The sequence below is a fragment of the Notamacropus eugenii genome, chromosome 5 (assembly GCF_028372415.1).
Source record: "Notamacropus eugenii isolate mMacEug1 chromosome 5, mMacEug1.pri_v2, whole genome shotgun sequence".
Lineage (NCBI taxonomy): Eukaryota > Metazoa > Chordata > Mammalia > Diprotodontia > Macropodidae > Notamacropus > Notamacropus eugenii.
The window spans coordinates 373398824-373420831 of NC_092876.1; positions in this window are offsets into that span (position 1 = coordinate 373398824).

Sequence of the window (22008 nt, forward strand, 5' to 3'; positions counted from 1 at the left end):
TTGTCTTCAGTCCTTGGTTGTCATGCTTTATCATTATGCTGATCAGAGTTCTACAGCCTTTCCAAGCTGCTCTTCTTAAATGTTCTCAATGTATAATTTGTTCTCCTGATTCTACTCACTTTATGCTCCATTAGATCATAGACTTCCCATTCTCCCATTAGCCTGTCCGTTTTATCTTTCTTGTGGCACAATAATATTTTATTACGTTTACATACCATAATTTGTTTAGCCATTCTCCACTGAATAGACACCCCCTTAGTTCCCAGTTTTTGCATGAATCATTCATTTGTCCACATAATGAGTTCAGAGAGAATAATGATAATTCACATTTATCTAGTGTTTTTCACTTTGCAAGGCAGAAAAGCAACCTGGTGAAATAGGTATTGTGAGGTTTATTATTATCCCCATTTTACAGATGAGGAAACTGAGACCTGGGGAGGTGATGTGATTTGACTAAGATTACATTTGATGTAAGTAGCAGAATCAGACTCTACCACAAGACTTCTGATTCCAAATCCAGTGTTCTTTCCACTGTCTTTTAGAAAGTGGATAAGTCAGCTCTCGTGTTCTGAAAGGGAGAACAACTCCAATGTGATGGAAAGGTCTTTAAAACAAGAATCTGGAAGATAGTTTTAACGGTTGTTTTAACAGTGTTTTGGTAAAGTGTAGGTCTGATCCTGCCACCCCCCAGATCAACAAATTCCACTGTCTTTTTATTGTCTCAGAAGAGGCAATACACATACACACTCATGTATTTGATAATAGAACTTGGGTCATTCCTACCTTTACAGTCTTTTCAAACTTTACCTCCCTGCTTGTGATTCAGCTATAGTGGGCCACGTAACTGCTCTGCACACACACTTTTTTTGCAGGCCTTGTTCTCCGTGTCTTGAGTGGACTCCCACCTCAACTAGCCCTCTTGAAATCCTTTGTTTCTTTTAAGACAGTTCAAGTGCCATCTTATTTTTGAAGCCTTTCATTGTCTTCTGGCTGCTAGTGAATCCCTTCCCCAAACTACCTTGTATTTTTTTTTTTTAGTATATTCTGCATTTATTTTTATGTATATACATTTTCTCTCCCATTAAAATATAAACTCCCTGAGAGTAGGAACTATTTCCCTTTTGTCTTTCTATTCCTATTGTCTTGCACAGCTGTTGGCAAACACAATAAAAGCCTCTTGATTGAGTACAGATGGGATCTTTGTTTTTTGTGAGCTATCTTCCAATGGCTTACCATTTGGCTCAGCTTTGGGACACTGGGTAAGGGGAGCTAGAAAGGAGATGAATATGCTGGGTAAAATCTGAAATAACTGAGGAAACAAAGGTTTGAGCTTCTGAACATATTAATTTATTAAGCAGTGCATGCCAATTGCAAAACAAATTGGGACTGGGCCTCCTCAATTTGGCACTGGACCATGAATACGGGGACAGACAGATTTTTATGGATTAAAAGCAAACAATTAGCAGGATATAAACCAGGATACAAGATTAGGTAATCTGACTTCTAATTGAGGGAAAGATTAGGGGCTTTCCAAATGAGTTTTGAGAGTTGGGAGGGGGGAGAGCAAACAGATACTATTTCCTGAAATCAGAAAAAGAAATGTTGCATCCCTGCTACCCCACCCAAGTTTCTGCATTCAGTCAAAGGAACAAGGAAACAGTGACTGATTGACCAGTACAACATCAGTTTTCAGATAAGACATATGGGTTGCTTGAGACATATAATTGTGAGAAAACTCCTTACAAACAATACAATAAATGATACGATAAGGTTTTCTCATAATTCCCATAATTGAATGAAGTTTTCTCACAAGGCAGAAATTGGACAAAGCCCATAATTGAATAGAAAGGAAACCAAGCTAGATCCAGATTTAAGTCGCAAGATGGAGTCAATGTGGTTCATTCAATTCTCACAATTCCCACAGGAGAGAGAATGGAGGGAAGCTGGGTGGAGGAAGGTTGCTGTATGTGGTAGATTATGTTGCTGCTGTCTAAGAAGCAACTCAGGTCTGGTACAGGTACCAGAATGGAAGAGAAAAGAGTCCAAAATAGCAATGCATTAAAAGCTAATGCTTTTAAGCCACTGGCTTGTTTTTTGTTCTAACTGAGTATGACATTTAAGAGAGAAAAAGAACACTGTTGAATGACTAGGGCTGGCCTTAAAATACAAAACACGAAATGTTAACAAACACAAGAAGCTTATGTGGATCGTGAAAATCATATGGAGTAATGCTCAAAAAGGTTATAGCAGGAAGCATTTAGTTAGTCTGAAATGAAAAGCAAAATGAGTAATGAAAAATAGGCTGCAGTTCCAGGCTAAAACACGAGCTATTATCTATCATAATAAAAACTGTGAACAACCACTTCGGTTTTTATCAAAAGGCCCACAATGTTGAGAGCAGAGGAAAAAAGAAAATCTAAAACTACATACTGTACTCATTTTTTATCCCATCTAGTATTTAAGGTTTCTTCATTTGGAGTACTTTATTTACAATGATGTTTTTCAAACTTGAGAGAAAAGTGGCAGTGATGGCATATGAGATTAAAAAAGTGGCTGTTTATCTTTTGTATACAAATATGACATTATTGACTCAGGACTGGGAGAGTCGATGTAATTCACAAATGTTTTTCTGGTTGCAAGAATAGGTTTATATTGATCCACCCATACTCTCTAACCTTGATTGCTGTACTATCTACCAAATGCATTTATGAGATGACCATCGGGGGTCAAGGGTACAGGTAGAGATCATGGAATAGAGCACAAGCAATGGCCCCCAGGAACACTGAATCTGTGACCTTCTTAACACACTGTTCTAACCAGCTGTCCTGGATGGTCACAGATAGGATAGATGGAAAAAAAATAATATCAGTCATAAAAAAAGGAAATAAAAGTTCTAAGGGAGAAATATGGGAGAAGGAAAGGGGAAGTGACCTTGAGCTTAATGTATATTCCCCTTGGTATAACTAAATTAGGTTGTAGTTTTATGAGGTTTGTGAGCTTTTTAATGGTATTTTTGATTGAGTTGAACATAGGATCAGTGATTTTTAATAATGGCCAACAAGCATTTGTGCACCTTACTCCCTTTAATAAGAGAGGCTCAGAGTTAGACTGATTCTTTGGTTGGAGGACAGAAGATACAGAAAATGCACCTTCTCTGCCTGTGGGTCCTTCATGCTCTTTTTCAAGTGATTAGCTTAACATTTTAATTGTCAATCAGCAGGCATTGATTAAGTACCTACCGTATGCCAGGTACCGGACACATGGACAAAAAATAAAAACAATACCTGTTCTAAAGGAGCTTATTGTAGCTGATATCCAGTTGTTTCAGTCATGTTTGAGTCTTCATGGTGCCATTAGAGTTGTCTTGGCAGAGATACTAGAGTGGTTTGCTATTTCCTTCTCCAATGTATTTTACAGATGAGGAAACTGAGACAAACAGAGTTAAGTGACTTGTCCAGGGTCACACAGTTGGGAAGTGTCTGAGGCCAGATTTGAACTCAGGAAGATGAATCTTTCTGACTTCAGGCCTGGCACTCTATCCATGGCACCACATAGCTTCCTGAGTTACTTTCCAGTAGAGAGACAACACATACACACCTATGTAGAGTATATGCTGCACATTTGCATAGTATATGCAATAGAAGATAGGTGTTTCCTGGGATCTGGAAATATAAGAATTTTTTTCCTTCAAGTTTTAGGTGAATGAGTGGAGGTTTCATTGTGGGTTTTTTGTATTGTCAGTGCCTGTGTCAGATACTGTGTCATTTTTAATATATTTTCCCCCAGAATAATATCATGAACACATTCAAATGCTCTGTGGAATCTTTTATCTAAGTAATATGGGAATATTCTCACCAATGATCCAGAATGCAAACCTATCTGCCTCCCTATTCTTTCCTGTCCATCTCCTCCACTCAGAATGCTGGGGACTCCCTAGCTCTTAGGCTATTCAAGTAGTTCAGTGTGCTGAACTTCAAGTCAGAAAAACCTGAATTCAAGCCTAAGACACTTACCGGCTTAAGAGTGATTATCAATAGCAACTGTTACTTTTTCCCTCCCAGCCTGATGACATTATTTTTCTTTGTCTCATTAAAGGGACCATCCCCTGGCTACTTCTTAAACCAGCTCGTTACCTCATCCTAAGTGAGTACCTGAATAGACCTTGGCCTAAAGGTGTCAAGGTCTCCTATTGCATCCTGGGTCATCTCCAGTCATCCAGATGAATATTTGGTCACTGGATTCAGACGACCGGAGGAGAAGTAAGCCTGGTGACCTTGCACAGCCTCCCTCACTCAAAACAAAGTCAAGTGCAAGTCATGCCATCATTTCTCTGATGGCATGGTCTTCTTTGGCAACAAAGGACGAATACAAGAAGACACTTACTAGTTGTGTGACCCTGGAAAGTCACTCTCATAGAATCAATTTCCTAATCTGTAAAATGGGAATAATAATAGCACCTACCCCCTGGATTTCTGTGAGGATCAAATGTAGGTAAATTGTTTTGCAAATATTAAAGTGCTGTAAAATGTTAGTTATTCATTATTATGGGGCAGCTAGGTGGCACAATGAATAGAGTGCTGGGCCTGGAATCAGGAAGATCTGAGTTCAAATCTAGCCTCAGACTCTTACCGGATGTATGACCCTGTGGGTAAGTCATTCAATCCTGTTTGCCTCAGTTTCTGTAAAATGAGCTAGAGAAGAAAATGGCAAGTCATTCTACTATTCTCCCCAAGAAACCCTCAAATGAGGTCACGAAGAATCAGAACATGACTGAAATGACTGAGTAACAACTTCATTACCATTTTCTTTTGACATCATTAGGAAGCAAATAGTGTATGTCAGATGTATCACATGGCTAAGTGCTCAATAAATATTTTTGAATGAATGAAGCACTTATCATTTAATGAATTGTTTAGCACTTATGCCCAATTATTATGCAGATTGATGCTTAAGTTATGGTTCAAATAAATAGTTGGGATTAGTTTTCATTTTGCAAAGTCAAGTTGTGCCAGCAATGAAGCCTACTTCTAAATGTTCTGTTCTCAACAATGGCACAATCACAGAATCTCAGAGTTTGAAGGGCTCTCACAGATTGTTTTTGTAACTCATACCTGAACAGAAATTCCCCTCTATGATATCTCTAAAAAGGAATCCTCTGTCTTCCACCTGAAAGACTCTAGTGATGGGCAACTCTTTCTACCTCCAGCTAACTACTTCAACTGTCTTCATCTAAATAATATATAATTCATATAGAATCTCATAGCGGTACTCTCCTACCCAAATGTATTGTTGGGACTTCAAGAGTAATTGTTGAACATAATGTTTTATATATAGGGTCCAGAAATAAGGTTCCTTATTTCTTATTTGTGCTTATGTATTTGTCTTATTAATATTAGTTTTTCAGTCACATCCAAATCCATATGATTCCATTTGGGGTTTTCTTGGCAAAGGCACTGGAGTAATCTACCATTTCGTCTTCAGTTCATCTTACAAATGAGAAACTGAGGCAAATAGCGTTAAAGGACTTGTCCAGGGTCACACAGCTGCTGTTGTTGCTTGTCCTTGAGTAGGACCAATGACATCAAGAGGGTGATGTCTTGACTTGCGAGTGAATTGGATTTAAATGAGGCAGAGCTGCACAAAGTCATTGGCTTTACTCTCTCCTCCAGAGTCATCAGAGTCTAGTGGCAAGACATGCCACCAACTGGCAATGGCCCAACTACTCAGAATCACACAGCTAATAAGTGTCTGAGCCTGGACTTGAACTCAGGAAAATGAGTTTTCTTGACTCCAGGTCTGGAGCTCTATCTGTTATGCCATCTAACTGCCTGTGTTTGTCTTATTTCCCTGCAATAATGTAATTCTTTTAAAAAAGAATACCTATTTCATTTTTATGGATGACTCACTTTTTATGTAATAGCCATTTCTTAATAGATCTTTCCTCACCTCCCCAACCAATGAGTCATAGTTTGTAGCAAATATTTTATTTTAATTTTTGAATAATATTTTCTTTTTCCTAATTACAGGTAAAAACAATTTTTAACATTTGTTTTTGAAAATTTTGAGTTCCAAATTCTCTTCCTTCTTTAAATCCCCTCTCTTCCCCTCTCCCTGAGACAGAAATATATCAGATTAGATATAGGGTATATGTATGTAATCATGCAAAACATATTTCCATATTAGGTATGTTGTGAAAGAAACCTAGACCACCAAAGAAAAAGCCATGCAAAAAAAAAAAAAGAAAGTAAAAGTACTATACTTCATTCTTCATTCAGACTCAACAATTCCTTCTCTGAAGGTGGATTTAATTTTTCATTATAGGTTCTTTGGAATTGTCTTGGATCATTGTATTGCTGAGAGTATTCACAGTTGTTTTTCATACAACATTGTTGTGTAACAAAGATTTGAAAAGAAATGAGGGAAAAAGTAGTTCAGCAAAACCAACCATTCTACCTCAACCATAGCACATGCAGCATTCCTCACCCATTAGTATCCCACCTCTTCAATGGAGGGAAGAATGAATTTTTTAATTGGGCAGGGAGGATCTCCCTACATCTTAGTATGTTCTATATGTGGAATTGTTATAGGATAAAATGTGACTGACTGTTTTTAAATATACATTTCTTACAGAGAATCTCATGAATTCAGTAATGAGATTTTTACCTGCACATCCCGGCTGATGAATATAAACAATAACTTTGCAGTGAATCTGGAGGTTCAAGGACTTGAACCTAAGATATCTCAAGCCTTAGATGCATAAGGTGACATCAAAGGTCTTTTCAATTGGTTTTGCTGTTGTTGTTTATTTCTGTGTTATTATCTCAGAGAAGCCTATCACAGCTTGATATTGGCATTGGCTACAATACACTCTGAGGCTACTGAAATTACTGATCATTAAAACACCTATATATTTGACCTTGGTAGTCAGGTCAAACTTTAAATCAAGATCAAATGATCCCAGGGAGATAAGACATTCATAAGGATATGCTTGAATGAAAATGAAAATAAAAAATGATACAATTGTTTGTTTTTTGTGTTTGTCATTGATTCTCGAAGAGGACCATGATATCAAGATGAAGACATGACTTACAATTGACTTTGATTTGAGTGAGGGAGGGCTGAGCAAAATCACCAACCTCACTTTCTTCTTCTGAGCCATGTGGGTCCGGTGGCCTGATATTCATCAGGATGACTGGAGATGGCCCAGAATGCAACCCTTTCAGGCTAAGGTCTTATCACATTATCACTTTGAGTGAAATATACTCATTCAATGAATAGGCTTCTTTAAGTTACTCAAGGGATGGCCCCTTTAATAAAAAAAAAAAGATCACACTGGGAGGGGAAGATCCACAGGGTTCCTGGGTAAAAGAGAAATGATTACTATTGTTTATTATTATTGCATTCACTCTGTGCTAGGTGGATGGGGACTTGCTGTCCAGTCTATGAGCTCCAGAGAGAACTGGGTTTAAAACTTGATCTATGAGCAAGAAATGTAGCCAGTAAACCCAAAGGAAAAAAAGTCAGCTTTTGGCCATGGAATATACCTTCCTCTGGCTAGAACCCCAGAGGAGAGGGGAGGTGAGGAGAGGAGCAGAGAGAAGAGGAGAGGAGATTAGAGGAGAGGAGGACAGAAGAGGAAAGGAAAGGAGAAGAACTGCTACTCACTCACAGGTTGGGTTTGTCCTTCGTTCTCAAAGAGGACCATGACATCAAGATGATGACATGACTTACAGTTGACTTTGATATGTCCAGTAGAAGTATAATAAAAGGGTATTCATGAGTGTGAATGAGTTCTGATGCTTTTGAATAAAGGACATATCTGGGTCTGTAACCTTCTAACATTTTGTTAGCATGGAGAATAGTTAATATGGAATGAATAGTGAAGATAATAGTCATGATATTTTAATTATCTGTGCTCTCTCTAATCCCTCTTCCTCATCTTTCTGATGCCCTAAAAGACTTTCTTGCATTACCCTAGTTGTTTCTCTAAAAGCTTTCCTATTATATGGTCTCTTCAAAGGATAAGGACTTGGCATGGGTAGTGTCAATTAGTCATGATGGTAGAGTTGAGCTGTAGGCCAAAAAAAAAAAAAGGTTATTTCAGGATCCTCAGATGATAGATTTAGATCTGGAGGGGACTCCAACTCTCTCAATCTGGCGATGAGGAAACTGAGGCCCAGAGAAATTAAATGACTTGCCTGAATTCATGTAGTAAGGAGTCTGAGGCAGGATTTGAATTCAGATTTTCCTAACTCCAAATCCTATGCTTTAACTAGTGTTTAACAATACTACTCTACAATATGAAATCAGGAAAGAGCAGAAACCAAAATTCATATTCTGTGGATGATTTTGTTTTATTTTTAAATTCACTCATCTGAAAAATAATAAGACTGAAAATGTTCTCTATGAATTGGAGTCTAGTCCCGTTCAGTACTTTCAACACATGATATAATGAGGCCTGCCAAAGGGGATCTGCTAAGGCTTCATTGTATTCACTTAGGACTTTGAAAATGATGGAACATGTACACATAAAAATAATTACCATACAAATCAATATACTGAGTGTCAAATGGGTGACAGAGGTAGTGATGATGAAACTAGTTCAGGAAATGGGAAGCTCATTTCTGGTAAGGATGGAGCAGGGTTTTTGCTGAAGGATGAGGAATTTGAATTGTGGATTGAAGGATAGGGAGGGAAGTCATTACGTACAAGCATGGAATGGGAGGTAAAAAATCTCAAGGTATATTGGGGAATGGTCAATAGACTAGTTTTTCTGGAACAAACAATTCATGTAAAGCTTTTATGGGAAATATTGCTGGAAAGAAAGGTTGGGTCCAGACTGTGGAGAATCCTGATTGTTAGCCAATGGAGTTTAGACTTTATTTAGTAGAAACTGGGGAGCCATGGAAGGTTTTGGGGGAAGGGAATAATATAGCTAAATCAATGTTTTGGGGAAATCAATCTGTGAAGAATGTCTAGGGGAGGCAAGAGATTGCAGGCTAGGAGACTATTTGTGAGCTTCTGAAATAGCCTAGATATCTGTAAAATGACTGAATCAGAGGATTACCAAGATGACTTTTAGCTCAAAAAATTCAGTGAACATGAAATAATAGGGAAATATGAATGCTATTCAATGCAGCAGGGACTCGATTATTTTTTGATTGTACCTGCAATTTCATCAGTATAGGGAACACTCCCTGAGGATCTCACTCTACCAATGCAGTCAGTATCTCCTCACCCTGCATCTTATTGTCTAAGAAGACATGTATTCTGTCAGTTAAAAAATTTTTTTAGTGTGTATCGTCAATACGTATACATTTACCTAGAAGAAGAAAATGTACCCTCTCTGCCTGTGGGTCCTTCATATCATTTTGTAAGTGACTAGCACAACATTTTAATTGTCAATCAGCAGGCATTGATTAAATACATACTATATGCCAGGCACCAGGGATATGGACAAAAATAAAAACAATGCCTGTAATAAAGGAGCTTGTTGTAGTTGCATTAATAATACACACATTAGATATTATTAATAATTATACATTAGAAAACATAGAAAGAAGGTAGAAATGAAAGATGAGATATATGAAATAACATTTGATTTTAGAGTCAGTAGGGAGTTCCTGGAATTTAATGAGTTGGAGAGGGAGATAGTTAGAGTTGCTTTTAGGAAAGTCTCTTTGGTAGCAGTGTGACATAAATTGGAGTAGGGAGAGACAGGGAAAAACTAATCATGAGGATAATAGCCCAGGTGAGAGACGATCAGGGCAGAGATCAGAAGAAGATGAATATGAGAGAGATGACAGGTAAAAAATCAGGTAACTAGATCAGCAGGGTGAGGAAGAGTAAGGATTTGAATATGATACCAAGGTTGATTGGAAGGATAATAGTGCCCTTATTAATAATAATAATAGGGAAGTTTGGAAAGGGAACTAGTTTTGGGGGAATGATAATGTAATGAGAAGTATCAAATGGATCACTACCTGTCCATACCTGTTCATGCCATGTGACTGATTCTGTCCTACTCAAAACTAAAAGTGAGAGGAGGGCTAGTTCTTATTAGTTATTGCCCCGGACAACAGAGCCTGCTCTGTAAGGTATGTCTGATAAAGCCATGAGGTAATATAGGTGATTGGAGGTGGGTTTACTGAGAAGAGTAGCGTTGTTCCAATGACATCAACTACTGTGAGTTCCTACATTAGGTTATAATGTATGACCTCAGTAAAAAATCTTTTTGACAAAAAGGAAGAACTCATCTGTCAACTTATAAGAGGAAGAAATGAGAAAAATTGTCCTTAAACAAAAGGTAGTTTAATTCTTTTGATACATTGTCCATAAAACTGTCCCATCTTACCTTGTACTGTCCCCATGTCTCCCTCGAATTTCTAACAATCACATGCATTACCTCTAGAGGTAAATTAGACACATACACACACATACATGTTGTTTCTCCTAATGGAATATAAATTCCTTTCAAATAGGGATTGAAAGTTCTTTGTATTTGTATCCCTAGTGCCTGGAACATAGCAGATGCTTAATAAATACTGGTTGATTGATTGACAGGCTTGGTGGTAGAGCAGCGAGGTTTCAGGAAAGTTAGGGCCACTAAGCAGAGCACTGAAAGCAGCAGTGGGATGGGAAAGGAGCCCTGAAGGAAAGGTTGGAATATATGGAGAGCAGGCTGCAAACCAAATGCCTTCTTCACAATTTTGTCAAAGGCTAGGTTCATCTTAAGATGGTCAACCCAAGAGAATAGCATTCCTGTTCATTTAAAGAATCTTTGATTAGACAGAATCTTTGAACAGATGGGAAGCCATGTTCTTTGACTATGGTCTCGTTGTCAGTATGGTCTGTGGATAAAATAATCAGTCAACACATATTTATTCAAATTCTTTAAAAAAAATGCAAATGACATAGGGTTGGCTATATAGTGGGACCATGTGAGTTTGTGCTGATATGATAGCTAATCAGGATAGTGTTTGAATTCCAAAACTGAGTGGATTAAAGCTCCTGGTTTGTGAACTCTAGAGGCAGATTTGAACCAAATTTTAAAGACAGAACTTACTCCACTACATTACCTTGACCAAGGTCTGAAACTGCAGTTCAGTGGAGAGCACCATCCCCTAGTCCTCTACCTCCTAGCATCCCTCTCATCATAGATTTAGATTTGGAAAAGACCTTAAAACTCATTTACTCTGACCCCTGAATTTTATATAGAAAGATTCTTGGCCCCAGACAGGTCAAATAATCTCCTTCAGGTCAATTCGGTAAAATAAATGGTAGAAACAGTATTGGAAGTCAGGTTCTGTTGTTTTTTATTTGCCAGGTCCTTTACTAAGTGCTGGGGATACAAATACATGCAAAAAGAATGACAGTGCCTGACATTATTCTAAGAGAAAAAGCAATTCATAAAAGGGAGCTAAAAATGGGGGAGCCAGCAATATTTCCACATACCAAACTACTTCCCTACCTTTCAAAGCTGGCACCTTAGAACACAAAGGGCTAATGAATTTCATTCTAGCCAGTTGAACCATAGTTCCCTCACCTTTATGTGAAAATTGCTCCAGGCTAAAGATCACTTTATGGATGACAGGCCATATCTTCCCTGCTCAGGAAATCTTCTGCTTGAATCGAAACGAAAGGAACATTTGTTGTATGTAGAGGAAGTACGAGGGCAGAGAATAAAGCAGGCATCTGGCACATCACTCCCAGTTGGGGTAGAAAAAGAGACAATAATAAAATCGATGAGTGATTACTGAATTGTGCACATATCTATCCATTTTAATAGAGTACAGTTATACACTTTGAGGGAAAAATGAAATGAAAGAAATTAGCAGCTTGAAACTTGAAGGTGAGTTAGTGGCTCCAGGAGGCTGTGCCAAGGAGCAGATGCCATGGTGTTCAGTCCATTTTCTTCCAAGCAAAAGTCCTGTAACAATTTGCTGCCCTCGGAGATTGATGTGCAGAGTTTAGACTCTCACTCAAAATGACGCTGTTTGTCTCCTAATACCTGTGGTTATTGATATCTCAGTTCGATGTACTTCTCTAGGGAATTTTATGTAAAGAACATGATAAAGAGTTCTGTGGAATGCTAACCCACAGGCTGAAGAAAATCCTTTGTGACGTCATTAATCATGCTTTCTTCTTCTGAATCTCCAAGGGATGGCAATGGGAGAGTGGGAGTGTCTTAACCTGTTTTTGACATTTGGGAGAATCTTCTGCTCTCATATTTTCTTATGCCATAGTGGTTCAGACAATACAACCAAAGGACTGAAATGGACCCAGAGAATAGCTATCCTTCCCCTTCATTGGTCCTCAGGGAAGGCTGCTCCAGGAACATCAGAGATGGGTTTCAGCTTACAAAAGGCCTCTGACAAAAGAGGAATATATGCATACATAATACATACATATATGTTTACATATAGTGACCAATAACTACATATGTGTATATATGTATGTATGCCAGTCTACATGTATACACATACACACATATATACATGCATATATATATTTGCTGGATCCTTCCATATAAATATATACATATATACCTACTTACATACATATATATGTGTGTTTATGCATGTATGTTTGTCCTTCATTCTTAAAGAGAACCAAAATGGCATCACTATGTTAGAGTCAAGTTATAATGTGTCCAACTGTGGCTGATCAGAATAATAAGAACTCAGAATGTTCTACCACAGGTCAGGTACAAATAGTTCATGTGAACATTTGGGGTGGATTCTCTAAATTTGTGTATCTCGTGTTTCTTTTAAGCTACTGCAATTCTACTTTGCTTATAGAGTATGGTGCCTTCTTCGATGCAGGTACGCCATGCTGGGTGATCCTATGCCAGTGTCTCCCAAGTCATGCGATCGATTCCAAAGTTCTTCAGAGAGAGTGTTCTCATATCACTTCTTCTGACCTTGCTGTAAGTGCTTGCCTTGTGTGAATTCTCTGTAAGATAGTCTTTTAAGTAAGCTTACATTTGGCATTCGAACAACATGGCCAGCCTGTCAGAGTTGTGCTCTCTGCAGTAGAGTTTGAATGTGTGTGCGTGCGTGTGTGTGTGTGTGTGTACACACACATGTAAAATGCAAAATACCTTGGAAAGGAGAACACTAACAGCTGGGGGAATCAGGAATCAGGAGGGATTTCATGTAGAAGATGTTGCTTGAAAATACCCTATGAGGCAGAAGTAAGAAAGGAGTTCCTTCCAGGCACATAGGGTGTCCAGAGCAAAATATTAGAGATGGGAGATGAAGTGTCAGGGCTGAAAAGACCACTTTGGTTGGATTGTAGAGTGAGGGAGGGGGAAGTAATGTCCAATGAAGCTAGAAAGGAAGGATGAGGTTAGATTGTGAAGGGCAAATCCCTGACTTCCATAAGTGCCCCATGTCCTTCCACAGAAATTACTGTTCTAAGGTATCCAATGTCTCATTTGCATAGGGTCTTGCTCTTAACTACTTGTCATTATTAGATAAATTAGATAATTGAATAGCTCTGCTAAAGTGTTAATAGCTGAACGTAAATTAATGTTACTGCTGACATTTGGATTTTAATGGGAAGACATGGATGGGTACTGATGAAGGAATATCAACAACGATGAGATAACAGAGGCAATTAAAACATTTAAGTGCAATTAGAAACTTAGATTCACCAGAACTGACATTCCACCAAGCTCCAGGCTCTGTATCTGCCTTTCCAATTATTTCTGAACATTTCTGCCAGGAAAAGCACTGGATTTGGAGCTAAAGAAAGTAGATCCAAATGATTTACTGCCTGTGTGAACTTGGAGATGTCATTTTGCTCCAAGTCTCAGTTTTCTCAGCTATAAAATGAGAGAATTGAACTAGATCAGTCCTTTATGTACAAAAATATTTATAGCAGTTTTTTTTGGTGGCATAAAAACTAGAGAGAAAAGGGAGGTCCTCTGAGGAATGACTGAATAAGCTATGTTATATGAATATGGTGGAGCACTATTGTGCTGTAAGAAATAAGGAAAAAGTTGATTTCAAAGATAGGAAAGATTTGTCTCACCTGATGCAAAGTGAAATAAGAACAAGAAGAGCTTGTACTATAACATCAATATTACAAAAATGAATCTGAAAACTTTTATAAACTGATAAAGAATGAAATTAATAAACCTAGAGTTCAATGAATTCAATGACAACAACATTGTAAAGGCAAACAGCATTGGAAGTTGCAAGAAGAAATGACCACCCACGATTCCAATCAATGATGAAATGTAATATTCACCTCCTGAAAGAGAGGTGATAGATTTAGGGTACAAAATGCATCATTAATATTTTTGTACACAACCAATGAGGGAATTTGTTTTGCTTGACTGTGCATATTTGTTGCAGGGAATTCATTTTTCTTTTCTCGTTTTTTCAACTGGAGTAGGGGAGAGAGGAAGAGAAAAGCATTTTCTATTAAATAAAGAAATTTAAAAGTAGATAGTTTAGGGGGTACTGTGGATGTGGACTGTTGCATTCACTTTCAGATAAGGTCTTTTCATTGTTAGTTTTGCTTAATTGTTTTGCCTTTCAGAGAGTGTGTGTGTTTGTAATGTATAAACAAAACACACCAATAAAACTTTTTTAAAAATCCCCAAAATTAATTATACCCTTACTATATGCCAAGCACTATGTTAAGTCCCAAGGATAAAGAAAGAGGCATAAACAAAACAAAACCCCAAAATTCAGTCCCTGATTTTAAGGAGCTCACAGTTTAATGGAGAAGACAACATGTAAGCAACTATGTACAAACAAGATAATACAGAATAAATGGAAAATAACCAACAAAGGGAAGATACTAGTATTAACAAGAATTGGGAAAGATGTGGGATTTTAACATCAGGATTTGAAGGAAACCAGGAGGCAGAGATGGATAGGGAAAGAATTGTAGGCATGGGTGATAACCAATGAAAACGCATGGAGTCAGGAGATGGAGTGTCTTGTGTAAGGAATAGCCAGGAGGCCAGAGTCACTGGTGGACAGAGTACTTGCCGGATATTAAGGCATAAGAAGACCAGAAAGGTAAAGAGAGGTTAGGGAGGCAGACATGGAATCAGGAAGACTGAAGTTCAAATCTAGCCTCAGACGTTTACTAGCCATATGATCATGGGCAAATCACTTCACCTCTATTTGAGACATTCTCTCATTTTACAGCTGAGAAAACTGAGACTAGGAGCAAAATGACTTCTCTAAGTCCACACAGGCAGTAAATCATTTGGATCTTTATTTGAGAGCTCCTTAAAATCATTATGATAATGTGGATCATAGCAGCAACTACTTCCAGGGTTATTGTGAGGTAACATATGTATAGCACTTTGCAAACCTTAAAATGCTATATAATACCATATATATATATACATATATGTAAGTCTTAAAATATATGTTAAAATATAATTTATATATAATATAAAAAATAATTTATATATGATATAAAATATAATTAAAATATATATTATATATATGAACCTTAAAATACTATATAAATGCTAGTGATGAGGATGATGATGAAGAAGGACCAAAACAAGGGATTATATATATATTTGATCTTGGAGGTGAGAGGGAGTCACTGGAGTGTACTGAATGATAGGGAGAGGGAGTGACATGGTCACATTTGAGCTTTAGGGAGATCAGTATGACAGCTTGGTGTACAGTGGATTGGTGTGGGGAGAGATTTGAGGCAGGCAGACTCACCAGTAGGCTATTGCAATAGTCCAGGAATGAGGCAATGAGAGTCTGCATCAGGGTGGTGGCAATGTCAGAAGTGAGAAGGGTATACATATGAGAGATGGGTAGAAATGGAATGATTTGACAACTGATTGGATTTAGGGGGGGACAGTGAGAGAGAGAGTAAGGAGTTGAGAATGACACCAAAGTTTTGCTCCTGGGTGACTAGGAATATGGTGGTACTCTTAACAGTAATTGAGAAGTTAGGAATAAGGGATGGTCAGAGAAAGAAGGAAAATAATGAGTTGAGTTTTGGACCTGTTGAGTTTAAGATAAATGTCTTTGGGACATCCAGTGCCAGATATCCAGTAGGTAGTTGGAGAGGATTATATGGAGGTTGGGAAAGAAGTTGGGGTTGAATATGTAGATCTGGAAATTGTCAACATAGAGACAATAATGAAATCCATGGGAACTACCAAACAAAATAGTATAGAGAATGGGAACTACCAAACGAAATAGTATAGAGAGATAAGAAAGGAGGGCCTACAACAGAGCCTTGGAGACACCCATGTTTAATGGGCATGACCTAATTCAGTAAAGAAGAAAAAGAAGGAGCAGTCAGTCAGTGAAAAGAACGAGGAGAATAATGATCTTCTAGGTCCTTTAATGCTCTAAATCTTATGATTTGTGACCATAAATCTATAATCTAAATCCTATGACCCTAAATCTAAATTCCTTGATCCTATATCCTCCTGGCATATTGGACTTATGTCCCAGAACAAAATAATTATCTTTCTCTCTCAAATTTTCTTCTTTTGTTCATTTCCTTATTTCTCTAAATGACATCACCATTACCCAGGTCTCCAGGCTCATTACTTCAGAGCCATCTTTGCCCTCTATTTCTCTGTTTGTCATATTCATTTAGTCACCAATGTGTATTGCTCTAGCTTCTATAGTAAGGAATGAAGAAAAGGCATAATCATTTATTAAGTCCCTACTATTTGTCTGCTTGGTGTTAAATGGTTTACATATCACCTCATTTTGGTTTTCATAACCTGCGGGGGGGGGGGTTAAGATGGCATTATTATTCCCATTTTGTAACTGAGGAAACTGAGGCAGACAGTGCTTGAGTGATTTGCCTACACATTTATACACCTAGTAAGAGTCTAAGATAAGATTTGAACTTGTCTTCCTGACTCCAGGCCATCCCACTTAGTCACCACCCTACCAACCGCAAAGGCTCAAGGTCAGCTCATATAGACAAGAGAGGTTCACCACAGTTAGAATGGCACAAAAGCAATCCCCCTCAAGTAGAATTTCTACCAAACAAATGACAGAAAAGATGTCAAAGTGAATGTGTTTAGACTGGGTGCTGGAGAAGAAATGGTTTTTATTTTAGTCCATTATCAGTACATGTGGTTGAGTCAAATTATCAACACTCTCATCATAATCCCCTAAGATATATTGGGTATCTATCAATGCTTATCTTGGTTTTACAATAGCTTCAGGATCCAAGTGGAACAGGGACCCAGAAGTAGCAAAAAACCTTCCTATACCAGTGCACAATGAAGGCTAGAATTTAATTTGCCTTAGGACCACAGTAGGATACCAAGGCTTACATGTCTGCACAGTGGCTGCCCAGTCCCCAGTAACTGTAGAATGGATAAGTAACCCTAAAATGTTTTTCAAAAAATCTATTTGTTTCCATTAAACTCCATGTGGTTGACCTTTCTTTTTTGCTATAAAATGGTAATCTTAGCTTTAATGGAAACCAATCGCATAATCCAAAATGTCATAATTGGATTTTAAAATGAAGGAAAACTACAGGAAAGAAAGAAGGAAAGAAATAAGTATTTAATAAGCATCTACTATGTGGAAGCAAGGGAGGAAGAAAGGAAGGAAGAGAGAAGGGAGAAAAAGAAGGGAAAGAGTGGGAAGGAAGATATAAATTGGAGTAAATAGCATACACAGGGATTACTAACAGAGTTAAACTACTCTTGGGCTGGCTCTAGGTTAGCTTGTGAGAGGAGAGAAAACAAGGGATAAGAAAACAGAGACTAAGAGAAGATAGAGAAAAAAGACTTATTTGGTGGTGGAAATCAACAAATGCCGCTCAATAGCAATAGCACATCTTGTCTAATCCTGTACTTTTTTGGGAGAGGGGAGGAGCAAAGAGAGGTTTCTGATTTGATTGCTACATCATCATTGTGGGAAAATCCCAGTATGGAAATTCATTTCCCCCAACATAGATCAATACCTCTTATGCAATTTATGGTTATAGAGAATTGCCTTGGGGACACTTAATGAGAAGGACAATAATTAACCTGGTGACCATAGCAAAATTTGTTTTTATAAAGCAGGAATAGGAAACTGGATTGGTGGTTTCTGGCTATAAAGAATTCAAGGGTTAGAGGTCTCCTTTCCCCCATCAATATATGTTAACACCTTCTAGTTCTAGATTGTTACCTAGAGTACAGAGAAGTTTAGTAACTTGCCCAAAGTCAAACAGCCAGTATGTATCAGAGGCAGGATTTTTTCCAAGTCCCAGGCCAGTCTTTTTTCCCTCATGCCACACTACCTCTTACCTAGTACCCATAACACATCTTCACCAAAGGCAGCTAATTGGTGCAGTGGATAGGGTGCCAGGCCTGAAGTCAGGAAGATGAGTCTTCCTGACCTCACATGTGGTCTTAAATGCTATCTGTGTGACCCTGGGCAAGTCACTTAACTCTGTTTGCCTCAGTTCCTCATGTGTAAAATGACTGGGGAAGGAAATGGCAAACCCACTCCAGTATCTTAGTCAAGAAAACCCCAAAAGGGGTCAGAAAGAGGTAGACATGACCAAACAACAAAATCTTCATCAAATATGGAAAAAGACTTAGAGACCATCTCATCCAAAAATAAGAACAAAAAGGAATAAAGGTGTTGAAAAGATAGGCTTTTGTTTTAGGGAGGAATCCTCCTCTGATACTTTATCATGATGTGAAGGTAACCCATGGTTCTTGAAAGCCCTGTCAGTGGAGAACAAAGCCTAGCAGGTTCTATCATACTTGAAAAGCTCTAAGTATAGTCCTGGCATCAAGCTGTTTCTGTGTTCTAAGGACCAGCCTAACTAAACGTAGAGAGGCTCCTCACCAGCAGGCTGGTCACTTACTGATGAATTTTTTTGGTCATAGAAACCTATGAAATAGAAGAAAATAAAAAAATAACCCTCATCCAATGGAAGTGGTCCCATCTACTCCTAGGGTACATACAGTGACATTGGCAATGATAGAAAAGAAAATGAGTACAAAGAATAGTATTGTTTTTAGACCATTTATAAACATTAACTGTTGCATTCTAATTGTAGGATTTTAGTCCAATGACCAGCTACTAGTCATAATACTCAAGGACCTGAATTATATCGATCTTAACATTCTCAATATAAACAAAATTAGAAGGCAAAAGAAACTTGTGCCTAAAGAGAAAGATGGCTCATGGGTTCTCCTTAGAAAGAAGGTTAAGGTGGTTTTCATGGAACATTTGCTCATTTCATATTGCAGTGCTCACAAAAATACCAAAAAAAAAAAGTCACCATGAAAGCCACTTAAATTATAAACCTGATTCTCTTGCAGAAAATGAAGAGGTGGAGGCATTCCTCAAAAAATTTTCTAAGACCCTCCATATTATATCAATATATATCAAACACCAAATATTTATTAAGCCCTAACAGTATGCTGCTTGCAGTAGGTCAAAAATAATTGGATATTTGGTAACTTCAGTGCAAAGAAAGACATAAGAAATGATGAGAAAAATGAATGAGAAAATATGGCTAAAGAGTGAAGAATGAGAAATATCAAAGACTTGATGGCTACAAAGAAGTTTTACCTCGTCATGGGGTCATAGTTTTACAAGTGGTAGAAACTTTAGAAGTCATCATTCCAAACCCCTAATAGGTAAGGAAATTGAAACCAACAGAAGCTACCTGTCATGGCCAATGTCAACTGGCAGCAAGCAGCAGACCTCATACCCAAATCCAAGACCAATCTCACTGCATCGTACGAAAGAATGGAAAGTGCTAGACATGGTGAACACTAAATCACATTGATAAATTAAAAGCTCTAATAAAAAGATCCTTCAAACTAAATCTATGATGCAAAGATGAACATAAGGAAAATGTTAGAAAATATTAGAAAAATGTTAGAAAATATGACTTTAGAATATGAAGAAAAGAAGGAGAAATGATGTAAAGTCCAAGAAGCCTCATGGTTATATAGCAATGAAAAGATATTAAGAGATAAATACATGACTTGAAAAGGAGGTAGTTTGGGCTTGCACCATAAGTGAATGATGGATGAACTTTGTGCTTCACTGACAATCATACATCAAGACTGCAAGAAGCACTGTGGGACAGTGACAAAAAGGCAGATTTTGGCATCAGGAGGACCTAAATCTTGTCTCTGACACTTTACTAGCTGGGGGATTTGGGGTAAGTAACTTAAAGTCTCTGCTGAGGCTTTTCCTTTCTGTAAAATGGAAAATAATAATACCTGCAAAACCTGTAAAATGTAAAATAATAATACCTACTTCCCAGGAGTAGTTGTGAGCATAAAATGATGCAAAATCTGTAAAGTTCTGTGCAAACTTTAATTACTATGCTCATCCTAGCTGCTAGTATTATTATTATTATCTGAGCCTCTGTTCCATCATCTGTAAAATGGAGATAAGAATAGCACCTACCTCACAGGGTCCTTGTGAGGATCAAATGAGATAATGAATGTAAAGTGTATCCTCTCAGGGTAGAGTCCATCATGCAAAAGTGTTAAGGATTTTTTGTTTTTTTTAAGGAGTGAATCCAGTGAATCCAGGTCTAAGAAGCATCTAGGGAGCAAAGAGTTATAAGGGAGAATTCATATTACGATGGAATATTATTTTCTCAATGTGGACTACTCAAATCTGCTTTTAGCCACACCAGCCTTTACATGCATGAGGGTTATTATTTTTTTTGGGTTCAGATAACAATGTATGATATTGAAATTCTAAACAGCCAGAGGACACAGGCTTTGTTGTTCATAGAATTCTATATTGGAAAAGGGAACTCAGAGGGCATGCAATTCCATCCTTGACCCAAACATTAATTTTTTCTATGATATCAACATTGGTTAGCTAGGTAGCCTGGTGGATGGAACCTGTATAGGGCTTGGAGTCAGGAATACTCATCTTCCTGAATTCAAATCTGGCCTCAGACACTTGCTAGTTATGTGACATTGGGGAAGTAACTTAACCTTGTTTACCTCAGTTTCCTCACCCATCAAATGAGCTGGAAAAGGAAATGACAGACCTCTCCAGTATCTTTGCCAAGAAAACTCCAAATGGGGTCACAAAGGGTCAGAAACAACTGATAAATGACTGAACAAATTTCTATCCATAAGTCCTAGTTCTGCTCTTTAGAGTCAGGTAGAATAGGTCCAACCTACATGACATTCTTAAAAATAATAGAAGAAAGCTATCTTGTGTTCATTTCACATATCCAGATCCTTCAAACAATTCTCAGATGGCATGATTTTAGGTGTCTTCACCATTTTAGTGTCATTGCTTGGGATGGCTTGTCATCCTAAAGTATGATGTCCAAGAGTCTTCCAGATATGGTCTGACCAGGGCAGAATGCATAAAACCCAGTACCTCCAGTATTCTTGATATTATAAGGTTCAGCATCTGATCACATTAGTTTTTGTCATTGCTGTTGTACCATCCTACTGCTGACTCATAACAAGCTGTTGGAAAACTAAGACCCTGAGGTTTTTTCACATGACTTTTTCTAGTCACATGTCTGCATTCTGTTCTTGTGCAACTGATTTATTTTCTTTTTTAAAAATTAATTATTAATTTTTAGATTTAAACATTCATTTCCACAAAATTTTGAATTCTAAATTTTCTCCCCATCTCTCACCTTCCCCCACCCCATAAACCGCATGCATTCTAATTACCCCTTCCCCTAGTCTGCCCTCCCTGCAACTGATTCTTGATGCAAGAGAATTTTCCCCTGTTAAATCTCATGTTACTTGCTCCAGCCCACATTTTTAAAAATTAAATTTTCTTTTTTTAATTGTGAACTTACTGATCACCAAACACATGAACATTTATTTAAATATACAAAAAAATCCAAGAAAGACTTGTATGAGAAATTATCAACAGTTATGTCCAGTTTGTTTATTACATATAAACATACATGAAACTTAATAGAGTAATAACAAAATTGTCCTATTTGACTTAATAGAATTGTAAGAAAACTGTTCTTTTTTTATGTCCCCTCCTACATTTTTTGTTTCCTTGTGTGCATTTAAAAAAG